The 16363-nt window shown below is 46.6% G+C and overlaps 1 long non-coding RNA gene across 1 annotated transcript in view; it reads left to right on the top strand.

The window, feature by feature from the left end:
* Positions 1-15653, top strand: part of LOC144145540 (uncharacterized) — a 90942-nt gene extending 75289 nt beyond the window's left edge. Inside the window, exon 3 of the long non-coding RNA XR_013317521.1 lies at positions 15429-15653. This is a non-coding gene — a long non-coding RNA (uncharacterized LOC144145540). The remainder of the gene's footprint in view (positions 1-15428) is intronic.
* Positions 15654-16363: the final 710 nt, after the last annotated feature.

Raw genomic sequence — 16363 nt, 5'->3', positions numbered from 1 at the left:
ACTCTCCTGTGTAGCAATCGAGTTTGCTGCGGAAATTCATACACACAACATGCACGAAAAGTGCTTCTTGTACCTTGGTTCTATGGTTTACACAGAATGTTTTGATTTATTTTGGTTGTCCTACGTTAAATCTTCTCTTTCGCCAGAGTGACCTTTGATTTTTTGCAATCGTACCAGTTGAACACGCACACACGCTTGAGCTCTACTGAAGTAAAATCAACAACACGTCTTTAACCGAAATACGGACCGCGTGTCTGCTGTGTGGAATTGTTTTAACTTCACAGACCTTAATAATCTTTACACCTTCTGCATACCCACAAAATACTCAGAGTCATCACAGCACAAATCATGTCTAGGCGCTGTTTTCGCTTCGCAATCAGTTTCTAATGGCCTAACAGCAGATCAATTGACCAACTGGTTTGATCAGCGAACTTTAGCAGCAAGCCTCGACTAATCTACGAAAAGTGAATGCGTCACAGAAAACATAAAATATTTCCCCGCATTTCCCCGAGGTGAAGAATGTGAAAGTGCGAATGCAGGAGTTGAATTTGCGCGGTTCGGTAATGTTCGCGAAAGAGAGATCACACACACACACACACAACTACAAAGAAAGAAAGATGCATTTATTCACAGACACCTATTTGTGTTGTCGTTGTACTTGATTGCTAGAGCGGATCTCAGCTTTGAAATTTCGTGTCAGTACTCCTTTAAGCGGGTGCATTAGCCCTTCTCACGCCCGATTCCTGGCCAATCCCCCACGTGGGTATGTGCCATGCCAGCGGCCAGACAGCCGCTGACATCCCCATGGTGCGTCAACGCAAGCTGGTGTTTCCCCGGCGATTATCTCGAGCCGGTCATGCTCGATTCTCCCCATCCGACTTTATATAAACCGTCCAAATGCGTGGTAGGGCCACTGAATTTTGTGCCTGGACATTGGTCAATGGCATGAACGAGATGGTGCGCGAACACCGACACTCGTTCCATAGAATGAGCAATGTCGGCAGAGCCCCAAAGAACTCTTTTGTCGCAAACTTAACCGCTGCACAGCCCGGGAAAAAATTGCCCAGTCATCATGCAATGCCCCTAGTGTAAAAGCGGTCAGTATTTATGATGGCGCTGTGTACCCACAATGGGCGGTTAATCTTTTTTGGCTCAGCAAATAAAACCTCAAACTCTAGCCACTGCGTTTGCAGCGCTTTCCAGCCTGGAACTCTCGTAGGGTTCCGTGACGGCCACTCGCCCTCTATAAAAGTGGTCATTGCTACTGCCACTTTTATATATGGAGACCGCAGCGTCTTGCAATGCTTGCCAAAGTAACGCAGCGGTCGCTCGCGCCCAGCAAGAGCTTGAAACAGCCAAACCACACTGCCTTTTTTGCGCCGTAATAAAAAAGTTTTGCTTCACGGAATACATTGTGTTTGATTCCTCACAGCTGTAGCGCAATTAAAGCTCAAATGCTTTAGCTTTTCTCGAGTTGTCGCTTATACCAAAACCATGCTTATGACGAAATGTTTGACCGTCCCGCTGACTTCGTTATGGTAAGGTATGTATGTATGTATGTATGTATGTATGTATGTATGTATGTATGTATGTATGTATGTATGTATGTAAGTAGGTATGCATGTATGTATGTATGTATGTATGTATGTACGTGCGCATGCACACACACGCACACACACGAGGCACATGCCTGTGGGCAATGTAATAAACTCTCTTCACACTTTCAGTATCCCGCCATATTCCTTCTTACCCCCTACCTAAATTTTTCTAACATTTAGTGAGCTGCATTACCTCATAGCTGCGGTAAAACAATACTCACATACTCTAGTGAGGTACATGTCACACCACATGCAACAGCTACACTTTCCTATGCCATTCTTTATTTCAGGCGCTTACTGCACCACGTGGTTATCGCAATTGATATCAAGCCAGCCAAGTAGGCGTTGAAGTGACGAAGTTCCCACACACCCTACAAAATTTTCCCTTGAGCAAGGCAAAAGAATGGAGGCATATACACAGCCTTTAAAGGTGCGCGCAAGAAAATTCATTCGATGAATTCGTTCAATGTTTGCATGCAAACAAAAGGGATGGGTTAAAAGTATGCTTCGAAATTATACCGTAATTCATTCCTATATTGGCCTGACAGGCCCTGCCCGGATTGTTTGAGACAAACGCGCGTTATCATTTACGAGGTTGCATGATGTTCTTTCAGAAGACGTGGAAGTTTTTCTCTTTCTGACTTTACAAAAAATGCTATTGGGTGATTTTGTTTATTGCTGTTTCTTGCTTTAAGGTGGCAGTTTGCAAAATTGATGTGAGTGGCCACAGAGTTAACGATGCAAAGCCTCACACTGCCTCTGCCCTACCATCGTGGCTTACTTTCATAGAAAAGTGCCGCTAATTAGCCGTGGCGATACTCACTTCTGCTGGAAAGACCAACTTGCTTGCCAGCTGCACTGTTGCCGTGAGCAGCACAGCATGCCTTGCCTCCTGATATCTTGAGTCATTCAACTCTGTATCATGTAGCAGGATCATCAGTTGAAAATCGCGTCACAAAATTATGAATTCATGCCCGGCAGCCACATACAGATTCAATTATGCTTGCAGACACCTTCAACCATTTTCCTCATGATATTACATCCAAAGCTAATTTGTAACAGGCTGTGTCATTTGGTATGGTCATCTGTCATACCACAGCTCGTAATATAGGAAAGTCCTTCATTGGGACACAAAACGTTTTTGTTGCAGTAGTGAGAGAATGGGCGACTGAGATGCAGTCATCGGTAATCCCACGTCTTAATATTCTGTGTAACCGGGCTAACAGGCATGATTGTTGCATAAGGTAATTTGCAGCAGCAACCGCTACTACAGTGGTATTACCTAACGTAAACGTCACTCACGGCACCAAATTTACTTATGATTGCACGTCACAAAAAACGAGATTGTATTGTTATTCCTGCAAACACACCAACGCTACAGGCTTCACACACCTGCCTTAGTTAATGTTAAAGGAGCCATGAAGAGAAAGTACAAGTTTCGGTTATTCGAGGTATTTCGTGTTTTATAGCGGCCCGAGAGCCTTTCCAAATGCAAACAATGCTTTAGTCACTGAGAAATAAATTGGTAAAATTTTGATTTTCCCCTAAATTGTGCTTTTTCGTGGTCTGCAATGACATCACAGCAACCGACCGCTCTGCAGCCGATCAGAAAGCCTTGCTTACCGTTATTGAACGTAGATGCCGCTCACGTACCGTGGCAAGCCGTTCTCTGTCTTAGGTTTGTTTGGGCCGTAATTAAACCTGGCTTGTTTCTGTTCAGGGCGAAAATAATCCCTTCGTGAAACATAGTGCTCGCTCGGTAAATATGGTCATGTAAGACACCATTGCTTGCGTCAATCGGCGAGTGCAAACTGAGACAACCCGAAAGCCCGGCTGTGCTGTGCAGCTAAGCCAAGCACAGTGCGCGCAGTACCAACAGCAGTACGCATCGGTACTTCTATGTTTACGTGTGCTTTCGGAACTTCCACTGTTTGTCCCACCATTTTTATGGTTACAGAAGAGAATGTTCCCTAAATGTAAGCACAAACAGCTGGTTAGGCAAGCTTTCCAGCGCTGCCTAATTTGCGTTTGCTTTTGCCGCCCTCCGCCCATGGCAGAGCCGTCTGGTATGACATCAAAGGTTCTGTTGCGGGAAATGAGCTAGTGGGTCGCATGGCCATTGCCTTTTTCCTAGTTATGTAGCCCATATGAACGAAGTTTACGTTAAAAGTGATGTCAATATGTTTCTAACGAGGCAATCTTTTGAATGAACCAAATTTGTGTTTTCTCTTCAAAGCTCCGTTAACGTGTCGTGTAGGAGTACCGTCACGCAAAACCACAATACATATTTTTGTAGCTGCAGGCTTCGTGACAAAGTCGAGTGTCAGATGATTCAAGTTATTTTTGTGTATCATCTTACTCTTAATTATGGCATAAAGTTTCTTCCAAAAAAAGAGTCTCTGCATTGCTCTCCTAAATAATGCTTTCTCTTTTTATGCTCTGCAGGCATGTGTAATGCTAAGGCAAACTCAGTTCTCTTCTATAGGGCGTGAAATTTTTTTTGTTTTGATTTACGTGGCCTTAGCTGGTGGCTGACAGGTCTCGATTGTGTTTCCAACCCGTCATTATCATCTGAAAGGGAATAAAAACATTTCGGCTTCAAACCACGTTGTCTGTCGTGGTTCATTCCACAAGCCTTCAATCGCTCGATAGGCTCATAGCCCCTTTTACATACTCGTGTGCGGCTCTGTCCAGAAGAGCAGAGAAACGCAGGCGGGCTGCGCTCCTTTTGTCGTCTTGCATGACGCTTTTTTTGAAATATGAGAAACTTTTTTCCCAGTCTCCTCTACCTTCCTTGCCACTTCCTTGTGACTGCGCTGACTTACGCCACCACTAAGTAACCCTCAGGTTGCTTTGAAACAACCCCGAGGGCAACGAACGGTCATATCTCGAATGGCCTGTTACGAACCGGCTTACAAAACAATGCGAAGGCATACTCCCCAAACCCACAATCAAGTAACATAAGACGACAGTGTACGCTTGTCCTTTGCCTGTGCATGTAAGTTCTGTGTGCGTCATGGGGACTTCGCAGTTAACCCTATTGAAAGTGTCTGACAAACACATCCAGTGATGACAGACTACTTACAAGTCAGCTGTCCACAGATGTCGCCGTATGTTTCACCAATTGGCATTACTCGATCTTCTGAAATAAGAAAAAGCAATGTCCCAAGGTGAGGCTCGAAGCTCCGGCAGCACCGAATTTCCGACCGCACTGAGTTGATTGCACAGGTGACGTTGCTTACATCCAGGCTGCAAATCATGCCGGCAGGGCAAGTTTGCATTTGAGTGCGTTGGCGCCCTGACAAAAAAATTTAGGTCGTCTATATGTGCACAAGCAAGGTGGCTAATAAACATTGCAACCGTTGCAACTGCGAGCACTGTTTCTTCGTGAGCAGCCAGTCTGGCAACGCCTATCACCGAAATAAACAGATTAAAACACCGCCACCACGCAATCTCCCTGTGATCGCACTAGCTGAAGTACAGTCACCAGCAAAAGTTTGCGGGATGTGCAGCGCGGGGCCGAGCGGCGCAAAACTGCATTGCTGCGCCATCTGCAGCCAGCGCGCGCCGGGTGGAGGCTCACATGCTAGGCGCGCTTTGCGCATGCCTGTCCTTTATTTGTTACCAGCCATCTCTGATCACTCACTTGCCCGTCATATGCTTTCGATATTCGCGGCAGCCGCTGTGGCGCCGCGTGACCATCGCCGTCGTTCTGCTATCACTGGTGCTACAAAATACGTAGCCCGCGGCCGCCGTTTGCTCGGCATTGAGCGCTGAGCCTGAAACTATGAGGGCTCTGTACTCGTCGATGCCGCAGAGAATAGCCGAAGTTATCTCTGCAACTTCGCCGGTTATTAATTTGGACATAAGGTTGTCAGCCTAAGAAATTTGTTTGAGCAAGGACTTCATGGTAAATATACCTGTTTATTCATCACCTGTTGTTTACTTCTTGTTTACACCTGCTAATGGCCTCTTAATGCTTCACCTACAAAATCACCCGCGCGTGCGTAATCTCACGTTTGGCACCGCCATAGACACCCGATGGCGCGTAAATTCTACATTTAACAGGTATAAGCACGATGGCACGAGATATTACAGTGGTGGCGGTCGCATTTTTCTGATTGCGGAACATGAAAAGGAACAATGATCTGTACGGTGAGAGCACGTGGCAATAAAAACAGACCCAGATGAGTGCGAAGCACGTTACGGGCCTCTGCCTTAACAGAAAACAAACTCTGAACTGTTGAGTGCAGAGGAAATAGTCCAGTTCGTACGCAAGGTTTTTCCTACGAGGACCAGGAGGTGCACCGGTTCTAAGACGCGGTACACACACCCATGTTCAATTAAAAAGAAATGTAAAGAAATTCAGAGCCATTCTAGCCTGTGACGAACGTTGACGTGCCCAGTTGGGTGGATTGCAAGAACGTCACGAAACAAGCAGGTTGTGTGCGAGAGTTGCGCTTAGTTCCTAGCTATTCAGATGAAGAGTTCCTAGTTCCTTAGTTCCTATGGCTATTCAGTAAAACGGACTGGTGTTTTATTCTACAGGACAAAAACGGGGCTGCAACTGGCTCGCAAAACTTTGTAGTCGTGTGAGCGGCTAATTATCACATAATTTGTTTGGGGGTAGTTCCGACAAAACAAGAGTTATAGCAGTTTTCTGTAACCAATTAGGCTCTTATGTATTGAAAGCACACAGGAATTCTGTATCGTTTACAGCTTCCCTATAAACTAACTATGGCAAGTAAATGTGATTCGGCGTAATGCTAACGTCGTCTTCGCGGTCAATTTCAGTAAGATATTTTTACTTGATACCTACATTAAACTGATAGCTATATGGTACCGGAAAGTTTGATTTGCGGCCAGATTAAATTTGGCGACGCGAATGTTTTCTATGCACCCTATCGACAGACGCAGTTTCCTTCAGGTAGCCTACATATCTCCTGTAAAATATATTTAGCCGTCGACCATTACATCGCTTGGAAAATAACATTTATTCAACTGGACGCGGGACGATTCCCGGCCGCGGCGGCCGCTTCTCTGATGGAGGCGCAAAGCAAAAATGCCTGTGTGTACGACATTTCGGCGCACGTTAAAGATCCCCAGGTGGTCAAAATTAATCCGGAGCCCTCCACTACGGCGCGCCTCATCGCCTGCGTTGCGTCGGCACGCTAAACCCTCCAACAAATCGCTCAATCAATTTACTCAACCTTGCCCACAGCGAAAACGGCAGCCGCGGGCTGCGTATTTTGTAGCACCAGTGATAGCAGAACGACGGCGATGGTCACGCGGCGCCACAGCGGCTGCCGCGCATATCGGAAGCATATCACGGGCAAGCGAGTGATCAGAGATGGCTTGTAACAAATAAAGGACAGGCATGCGCAAAGCACGCCTAGCATGCCAGTTAAGTGAGCCTCGACCCGGCGCGCGCTGGCTGCAGATGGCGCAGCAATGTAGTTTTGCGCAGCTCGGCCACGCACTCCACATCCCGCAAACTTTTGCTGGCGACTGTACCTATCCTTGTATGCTTTCTGTATCGGTTTTGGAGCACCGTACCATCGTCACGTCCTGCTCCCTCGTTCTAATTAGCGTTAAACCATGGTTAAAGTTCTGACACACGGAAAGAACACGACTAACTTTGCGCCACGCCACATCTCACGATTACCACAACTTGAGAGGTTTTATTTAGCTTGGGAGCAAACCTAGCCAGGACCTTCCTTAAGGAAAGGGAGGTACGTAATTGCGAATTTATGTTTTCTACTTCTCATATTGGCGACTGGAATAAAAATGCAGTTTATCCTGATATTTACGACGCACCGAGAAATACTTTTTCTCTGGGGAGTTTCTAAGGCGCATCGCTTGATAAAAACTCTATTTCCGGCTAGTTTTCGTTTATGGTGTCATCAATATGGCTACTCCTCTTCTCCGCATAAGCAGACGCGTGGAGTCCCCCTAGGGTCAGTTATCGCCACTGCGTTATTCAATGTGCTTTTGAGCTCGATTCCTATTCACCTAATTTTGCATACTTGTGTTTCTGCAGATGACGTTGCCATTTTTTCTTCATCGCCTGACAATAATTTCTTGTTTCATTCTCGTTGGTCATACTTGAACGCCTTGGAAGCACGCCTGGATACTTTAAAGTTTTCTTTATACATAATTAAATGTGGCATTTTTCTGTTCCCTCTCACATACCCAATATAATTTCGTTATCCTATCATGGATAATTCATTCCTCGGGTTTATGCGCTAAAATATCTTGGAGTAATCTATGACAGCCAATTGAACTGGTGCCTACACATTAAACATATACTAGCGAAAGACTCCCATGCTGAAGCTTTACTAAAGGGTCTAACCCACAAGCGAACAAGTCTGAGGGTAGATAAGCTCTTCATGATTTACAGCATGCATTTCCGTCCAATCTTATATATTTGGTGCGCTTTGTTCTCTGTCTCTGCGACCTATAAGCTCCAGCCATTGGGGAAGCTGCAACGACAATGATTGCGCAGCTGCTTAGGCGAACCTGCTTACGCCCGATTCGGGGGGTGTATTTACAAGCCGCAGTCCCAACACTCTATTCAAGGTTCAAATACGAAAGAATCGATGCACTTTCAAAGCTCCATGAGTCCCCGCTGCTCAGACAACAGGCTGTATTCATCCAACACGCAATTTCATTTTTCGGTTCAAATTGGTCTCGTTTACAATATGAGGTGTGGTGTATATGTTCTGGTGGGTATGTGTTGTGGTGGACGTGTTCTCTTCGGCATTGAACTGGTGTTTTTCACTGCGTTTACCCGGTCACATTCTCATCGTTTATTTCGAATTTTTGCTATTCTTCCTGCCCTCCAGAAGCTTGATTCGGCGCCATCTACACTGATGTTACTCACGGGTGCTTTTTCCGTGTGCATGGTTCTTTGCTCAGAAACGGCCAGACATATGCTTAAAACTTTTATTCCTGTGTCCCCACTCATGTGATGGTAATTAGGCTTGTCTGTTTGCCTGGCCAATGTGGATTAGCCCTTAATGAAGCCGCTGATACTTTCGAAAAGATGGCTTTGTGATTAGTGATTGTAGAGGTTCTTCGGGGAAAGCACCTCTAGCAGGGGTGCTTTCCCTTTGTATTCGCTTGTGTGTGGCTATCTCGTTGTCGCCAATACCTGTTAGCCCAAGACGTGCGAGATCACGGGCCGCACACTTCTCCTGAACAAGAACACCTCACGTCCAACTGGAAAACACTTCCTCGTGGAAAGCATAATTGACATTTTTATTGCGATAGTATGCCCGTTGGCATAAATACTATGTAACAAGTATAGATTACCTCCCGTTTCACGAAGAAACGCAAGAAGGGAGCGATGATGGGGTCCCCAAATCCACCGATGAAGGCCGGGTGGTCTCCCAGAGTGCAGGCCTGTGCCTCGAAGGTGTGTTGTTCTATCCGCTTCCAATGAAGGTCACGTCCACAGCATATGTTCAGTGTCCGCATCTTCGGCAGGAGCTGTGCAAAAGGGGCAGTTCTGTGCGAACGGGGCATGGTAACGTGGCGGCAACTTTTGGGAAACAGCGGGAGAGAGGGCTACACCTACACGGAGTCTTCGAAACAAGACCTGCTCCTAGCGAGCGAGCCTTCTAGGGAGGTCCGTTCAAAACGGTTGAATTAGAGCTCATGTAGCGCGACGAAGATCTTTCCTTTCGAGAAACTGCGCTGTGGTATCTAGTGTCATTAAAGGCAACGGTCGTGAAAAGAATGCAGCATGGCGGGCACCATCCGCCGCAGTGTGAGCGGGGTGAGTATTTCACCGGACCCACGAGAGCCGCAGAGGGCAAGGGTACGTATCCAGTATGTCATGAATGTCAGTCGAGATAGCTAAGTTATTGTTTACTCGACGTAACTCACGTGTGGCCGCCATAGAGCCTGTATAAATTTCTTTTCGACGTGTTGTCGCCCCAATTATTCGATACGTATTTCGGACAGATCTGACAGCCTCTCCCATGTGCCACTTTTGCCTCGAAATTGAGTGTGATCAACATTGCAGCCCATTTTGTAATCATCGAAGAATGTTGCTGGGAAATACCATGCCACGCCCAGTATTGCCATTGACTATCACAGTTCTTATGTCTTTCGTGGGCCAACAGATAATGCCCTGCCATGGGGATGTTTGTCATGCCATCCATTCAGTCCTTTCAGAGACGGTTTGTGTGCCATGCTGAAATTAACCCTATTAGGATGGTTCGCCTTTCTCGTTCCTCTTTCTTTCTGATTTTCTATCTCTTTTTAATCTAGGTACTACATCCTTTCTTCTGCTGTACTATTTGATTTATCTGATTCGTTTTCATTTAAAAACCTCTTCTTCGCCAATCACACTAAGTGTGTATGCGCCACTTTTTTGGGGCATCATCTTCATCATCATCACGGTCATTGGGAAGCGATCTGGAGCAACCGGCGGACTGTTTACCCCGTGGACCTGCGAACGTGAACCGGACAGCGGGTACGCCGATCCTTCGAAGACCCAGGGCTCCCGCGGCAGTCGACCGGACTGCTGGAGCGCTTCCCCAATTACAGCTCGTCCTTCCAGTCTGACCAGCTTCTACGGGCGAATCCACAACAGCGTCATCATGGCGCCGTGACTCTTGTTGGATGCCTTCAAAACGCCGCGTAATCGACTGCAACTTCTGCTCACCTCAGCCACCGCCGACGCCAAAAACGTTTAGGCGTCCGTGTACATGCGCTGTCGACTCGAACTTTCGCGGTACTAGCTGCTAGCGCGTGTGCGTGTGCTTAGCCTGACGTCACGACTGCTTTATCTGTTTGCCGTTTAATATTTTCTATTTGCCTCTTTGCATAAAGACTTTAGTTTTCTCAATATGATCACCTTTCTCGTCACTTGTGATCCAATCAAACGACGGCCCTGAACCTCCCATAACATCACAGATGTCTAGTGCTTGGAGAGTGTGCTGTTGACTCTAATGGGGCAGGCCCATAAAATGGGTTCGAGGTCAGCCTTTGCTGAACATAATTTACACTTATTTTCGTATTGCCCGGGATGACAATGACTCTGTGTAACCGGGTTCGGAAAAGTGTAGGATTGAAGTAGCCGCCTGGCACTAACCACCACATTTCGAAGGTGCACTGAGCTCCGAGACATCTGGCCTTCCCTAAGCGGTACTGGTCAATTATTTCCCTATGGTTCACCGCGCGGTCCCTACCCCCCTGCGGAACGATGTCTCGGTGTTTCTGTGCAGTCTCGGAAGCTCAGACCATCAAACTGCCTCTTGAATGTTTTCGTTCTCCAGTTAGTGCAGCGGGCGCCGGTGCCCATATTATTTGAACCCCTAGGCGTTTTGATTGTGTCAATTCTCTAACGGTTCATTGGTCTAACGTGAGATCCTCCCAGTTTAAAAATTCGTGATTGCAGATTTGGAAACGCTTAATATGAATTTTGCTGTAGGTTAACAAAGCATCATGGCAAAGGCTGCGCATTCTCCTACCTCCGGAGTGTCCGTTGCGATCGTTGCGGAGCCTTTGTAATGGTTCTGCCCATCGACTAGTGCTGCGGCCTTGGCGTTATGTCAACGGTACTCGGCCGCATCCCCGTAGGACACGTCATCAAAGCATTCGAATTGCTTTAAGCGCTTTGGCTCTTTTATTCCTGCGCTGTATGGTATGCACGGGATGCATATTTCTGGGCAGAGGGGTTGTGTTTATACGTGCCCTCAGGTCGGTAAGGACATCGACCTTTTTTCTTGTTGGGTCTCATAGGTGATGTGAAGCTCTTGTGTAATGTGTCTCCGTGTTGTGCTTGTAGAGTGTTTCTAGCTGCGCTATTTTTTGGGTTTCCACAAGCTCGTCTGTGATATTGTGCAGCCCCATCACTCCAAAACGTTCGTTAGGTGCCGTAAACCTGCCTTTCTCATTACGTGGTCTTATGCATACGGTTTATTTTTGAACTATAACGTCTCATAATAGAAAAACAAATCTTGAATTGAACAGTATGTTTTAGCCTTTCATTGAAAAAGAAAATACTCGCTTTGAAATAGTTTTATTTTCTCTAGGGCAGGAAATGATTTGTTTATGTATTCCACAACTGAGTTAAAGAACATAAGCGAATATATATTGGACGTTATTTAAACAACCCCTATCGGGAAACCCAGTTACGCTGGAGCCCCGCTTCCAGCGTTTGGCTAATGGCAGGAGCAGCTAACCCAAAACGACGAAATACGCCGGACGCGAAAACCGGAAAAGCTGGAACCCACCGGGCCCTAAGCATTGAAATGCGCCGGAGGCGGAAACGCGGGAATCCATCGCGCGCCGGAACGCATGTACTCTTGGCGCTTCAATGCGCTGGAATACGCCGGGGACCACACCGTCTCCAGCGGACAGCCTGGCTGATGCTCCCTTTTAGGGGCGAAGCTCTTCATGCTCGGGCCCTGTGCCGTCCCTCGTTGCTGCTGAACACGGCACCACGATGATGATTGTGGCAGGATCCCCCTAGGAATTGGCCAACCAAACATTGGCCGAAGACGTCAAAACGTTCAACGCGTTCGTTGCTACCCAAAAAGGAGGAGAGGAAGAAGAAGAGGTTGCCGTTCGTCGCCTGCGATCTCAAGACACGTACCGGGGGTACGCGACACAAGAGGCTCTGCAGAAGGCGACGGCCAAGGTGGCTACAATGTGACACACCGAATTCGCAATGGATATTCTCATCGTCCCAAACAAGCCCTACATAATTACCACAAACATCGACGTCATCCACGGGCTTGTAAACGGAGCGGTGGAAAGTCTCAAGCTTTGCGAACGAGGAATGGTGGTCTTGACGCGGCGGCGCCCAGTTTCGATCCCACGACTCTCTGGCCGCAAGGGGAGGTACGTGGCGCAATTCCCACTGGGCTACAAACCTAGACGCGAGCATGGCTACGGCCGCCTTATGTCCTTCACTGATTCAGATGGTGTGCGCCGTCAAGAAGACCTATAACAATGTTTCACGGTTTCACCGATAAGCATTTTAGCTTCCCCTTTCTCATCATCAGGCACTTCGTGGAGATGGCGGGATTTTTTGGTATTAGTTTCTGTAATAGCGGAGAAATTACCAACTCGCATATTTGTAACAGGAAACACACGTCGCTTTCCTTCACGGAAAAGTAAAATAGCTCTAAATAATTTAGCCAGACTCACCTGGGCACTATTGAGTTGATTGTGGACTGCTGACTTTGTTTCATCATTGCACTCCGTCAAAAGACCTATTCGGCTCATGAATGCCATTTTATTTTCCCCAATAGAAAGAAGTTGAAGGAGCATTGATATGTAAGTGTGGAAAAATAGGTTCGTTGTAATATTGCGGCTGTTAAGACAAAAATGAATAAATATTTCTTCAACCAGCTTTACTTAAAAAGCAGAACGTCGGAAGTAAAATGAAAAGTGAATCGTTTACTGGATTGGCTGCCCTGGTGCACCTCGATCCGCTAACGACACATTTGCGCAGCAGGAAAAGGAAGGCTATCCTGTGGCGAAAGCGCCCGCCAAAGATAACGCGCGCGGTACCTACAAAAATCATGCACGGATCGTTCCAATTTCAGTTTGTTGTCACCGCACATCGCACGTACTCCAAACCATCGTGACGGCGCGATTCGTCGGATTCTTTCGCATCGAAGTGCGAATAATCTAAAGCACCACGATTTCTCTTCACTGGAGGTGTCCTCCCGTCGACAATGTTAGAATGCGGTCCACTGTTCTTTTCATCACGGCTTTCATGACTTTACAGGTTGGTGCAAACACTTACCGCACCCATATGACGCACGTTCTTGCAAAGATGTTGCGCGTAACCTTTTTTTATAAATTACGCACAGAGCAAATGCGAAATGTTGAAGACACATTGAGCCACGCCGCCACCGCCAAACTATGACCGAAAGACTGAAAGCCGAAGGAACGAAGTGTTTCCAGCAGTAGGACCCCACTTGTTCCGCCACACCTCCTGGCCCTGCTCCTTTCTCCGCACTGTGAGGTCCCACGATACGCAGGTGCTCCCGTGCGAACTGGAGGCGTTCCGTCGTGATTCCTCCGGAATTTCTCTTTTTAGCACGGAACGGATGGTTTGTGGAGTAAACTCACTGGCACCATGTTTTCTTAAACATTTAGCGGAACTGGTTAACTCGTTGTATTGACTTGTTGACGAGACACTGAGCCAAGCCGCACCACCAAACTATGACTGAAAGCCTGAAAGCCGAAGGGACGAAGTGTTCCCCGGGCAAGGACCACACTTGTTCCGCGACCCCTCTCCGCCTTTCTACTTTTTCCGTACTGTCGGGTCCCACCACACGCAAGCGCTCCCGGGTGAACTGGATGCATTCCGGCGTCATTGCTTCTGAATATCTCTTTTTAGCACGGCTGAGTGGTGAAGTGGCTTCACTGGCGGCATATTTTTTTCCTAAACGTTTAGCGGAACCTGTTAACTTTTTTTATTGACTGAGTTCCCGCTATTTCGCTTGATTAGTCACATGATCCGGGTAAAAATAAAAGCGTTGTGACTACAAAAAAACAGCACACACAACGAGATGGTGGGGCGCTCAAAGCAGCCCCAAAATGCACGGCGAAATGTTGACTGCACTAACTACAAGGCGTGTTCAAAAAGCACGCCTCGGTGGTTCCTATTCGCGGTTTTTTTCCACGGGTTACACTTATTGTCACATTTGCTTATCCTTGATTGCTCCTAGCACGATATATGCAACTGGGAGCCATCAAACAACGGTCAGAATTTATAAAATTATTTTATATTTACTTGTTCGGATATTATATTACGCTCACGTGTTGTAACATAAGCGTGATTTGTGCTAAGTTGCGGTCTTAATTTTAAATCTGTAGCGACGGTTTTTCAACCGCGACCGTAATGCTAGAGCAGCAACAGAGCAAACCGCCTTCACGACAGATATTTTCAATGCAATTGAACGAGATTATCTTCCCTCGGGTGCATCATATTTTTGTGCAGGGCACGCTGAAATTTTGCATTTTTTACGATAGTTAGGGCTGCGAACACTAAAAGTGTCGGAGCATCTCCATGGATCAGGCCGCTGGAATACACCGATTCGACCGCGCTGCTGTGGTACAGCGTAAGCCTCGGCGCTCTAATACAGCGCATGCGCGATGCATTCTCGTCTCCGGTGCACCAGCGGCGCCTTGAGAGTTTACTAATGCGGGAACACGTGCTAAACCGTGTTCCATTGACGGAGGCCCGTTCCAACAGGCCACGCCCCTATGTTATTCAGTGCTTTCACAGAGTTTTTTTTTCAGCGCTTTGCGTTTGCTCCAGGGTAAACCATAGCTCCCTTAGAGGCAGAAAACGCGTAGTTTACCGACAAGGATGCATTTAAAACACACAAATGAGAAACAGCATAAACATTGAATACTTTTAATATTTCGAATAATTGTCATTGGGTGTTTGAGGACATTATTCTAGATGATAATTTTACCTGTAGAAATGTAGATAATAGGAACGTGCTCATTTAGTCTCTATTATGCGAACAAAACGTTTTGAAACTTCGCCCTTTTTTATCGTCATTTTCACTTTCCCCATTTCGTTTTCAAGCATGGTCTTTGGTACTTGTTTATCGGTAAGATCTTTTCTAAGGCTACCGAGAAACGTCAATCAGCATCACCCCTGCAGTGGTCGTAAGACGTTGCACTTTTTTCGCTCCTATATTTTTTATTAATAAAATAATACCTCATGAAGTAGCCACCGAAAACGCTTTCTTTATAAATGGTTCAATTTGAAGACTGTTGATATTCAAAAGCCCGCAAATATTTTGTGTTTAAATAATGAAAGCAAAGTCTCTCTTGTTTTTTCAGTGTACCCCGGGTGATTTTCTTGGCCAACACTGCAGTAGCATCTACTGTGTCTGCGTAGAAAATAAAGATTCTGGTGCAATGACGACCGGAAAGTGCGTCCACAAAGACTCAGAAGAAGGAAGAAAAGTAAAGGATCCGCGACGTGATTTGTTCCCATAAATACCTCTCTGGAAATACGGGATTGCCATCTCTACTTCGTGGTGTTACTGAAAGCAAAAATTTCTTACACTGTGCTAAAATGTTTAAAATAAATTCTAATGTTTAGCCTCCGACGTGAACGTTCCGTCTCGGCGATTATGTTCGGCTAACCTCCAGAGGAACATCGGTGACCGTAGGAGGCGCAGCAATGCGGATTTTAATTTAGGTTAATTCGTTAGAGCTGCGCTTGCCTACTTCAGCACGAAAGTCGCACAGCCCGAATATTTACTCGGATATAGGGTGGCGGGGAGATGGCGATACAAAAAATGTTAAATCGGAACGATCTGTTTTGCAATTTTTACAAGGCGGCCATCAGATTGCTCACGCAGGATGCGCGCCCCACACCACATCTTCGTGCAAGCTTGGGACCATGTTGCTGCGCTCGAATGGTCTCCACGTCTTCTCCGCGAAAAATTATATTTGTTTATTCTACCCCTCACAGCCAAAGGCATTACAGCGGGGGAGTTTGTCAAAAAAATGTAAAAGTAAACAGCACAGTGAGTATCCTAAAAAAGCAAAACATCGCTGCCAAATATGCAATGTTATTTGAATTCTCACAAAAGTGGATTCACAAATAGGCTGATGGACTGCTGAATCGGGGTTGCTCAGCAGCGCACGACGTATGAAGAATCAGTTCATGGATCCAATCTACACACACGCCACCATTTGTAATGTACCGACTGCAACCGTTGGAGACGACTCTTTCTGTATCACCAAAACAGCTAGGGGTGGCAGCA

This window comes from Haemaphysalis longicornis, unplaced genomic scaffold (genome assembly GCF_048455015.1).
Source record: "Haemaphysalis longicornis isolate Haplotype H1 unplaced genomic scaffold, Haemaphysalis longicornis Haplotype H1 scaffold_7, whole genome shotgun sequence".
In the NCBI taxonomy this organism is placed as follows: Eukaryota; Metazoa; Arthropoda; class Arachnida; order Ixodida; family Ixodidae; genus Haemaphysalis; species Haemaphysalis longicornis.
This window is presented reverse-complemented; position numbering and strand designations above follow the sequence as displayed.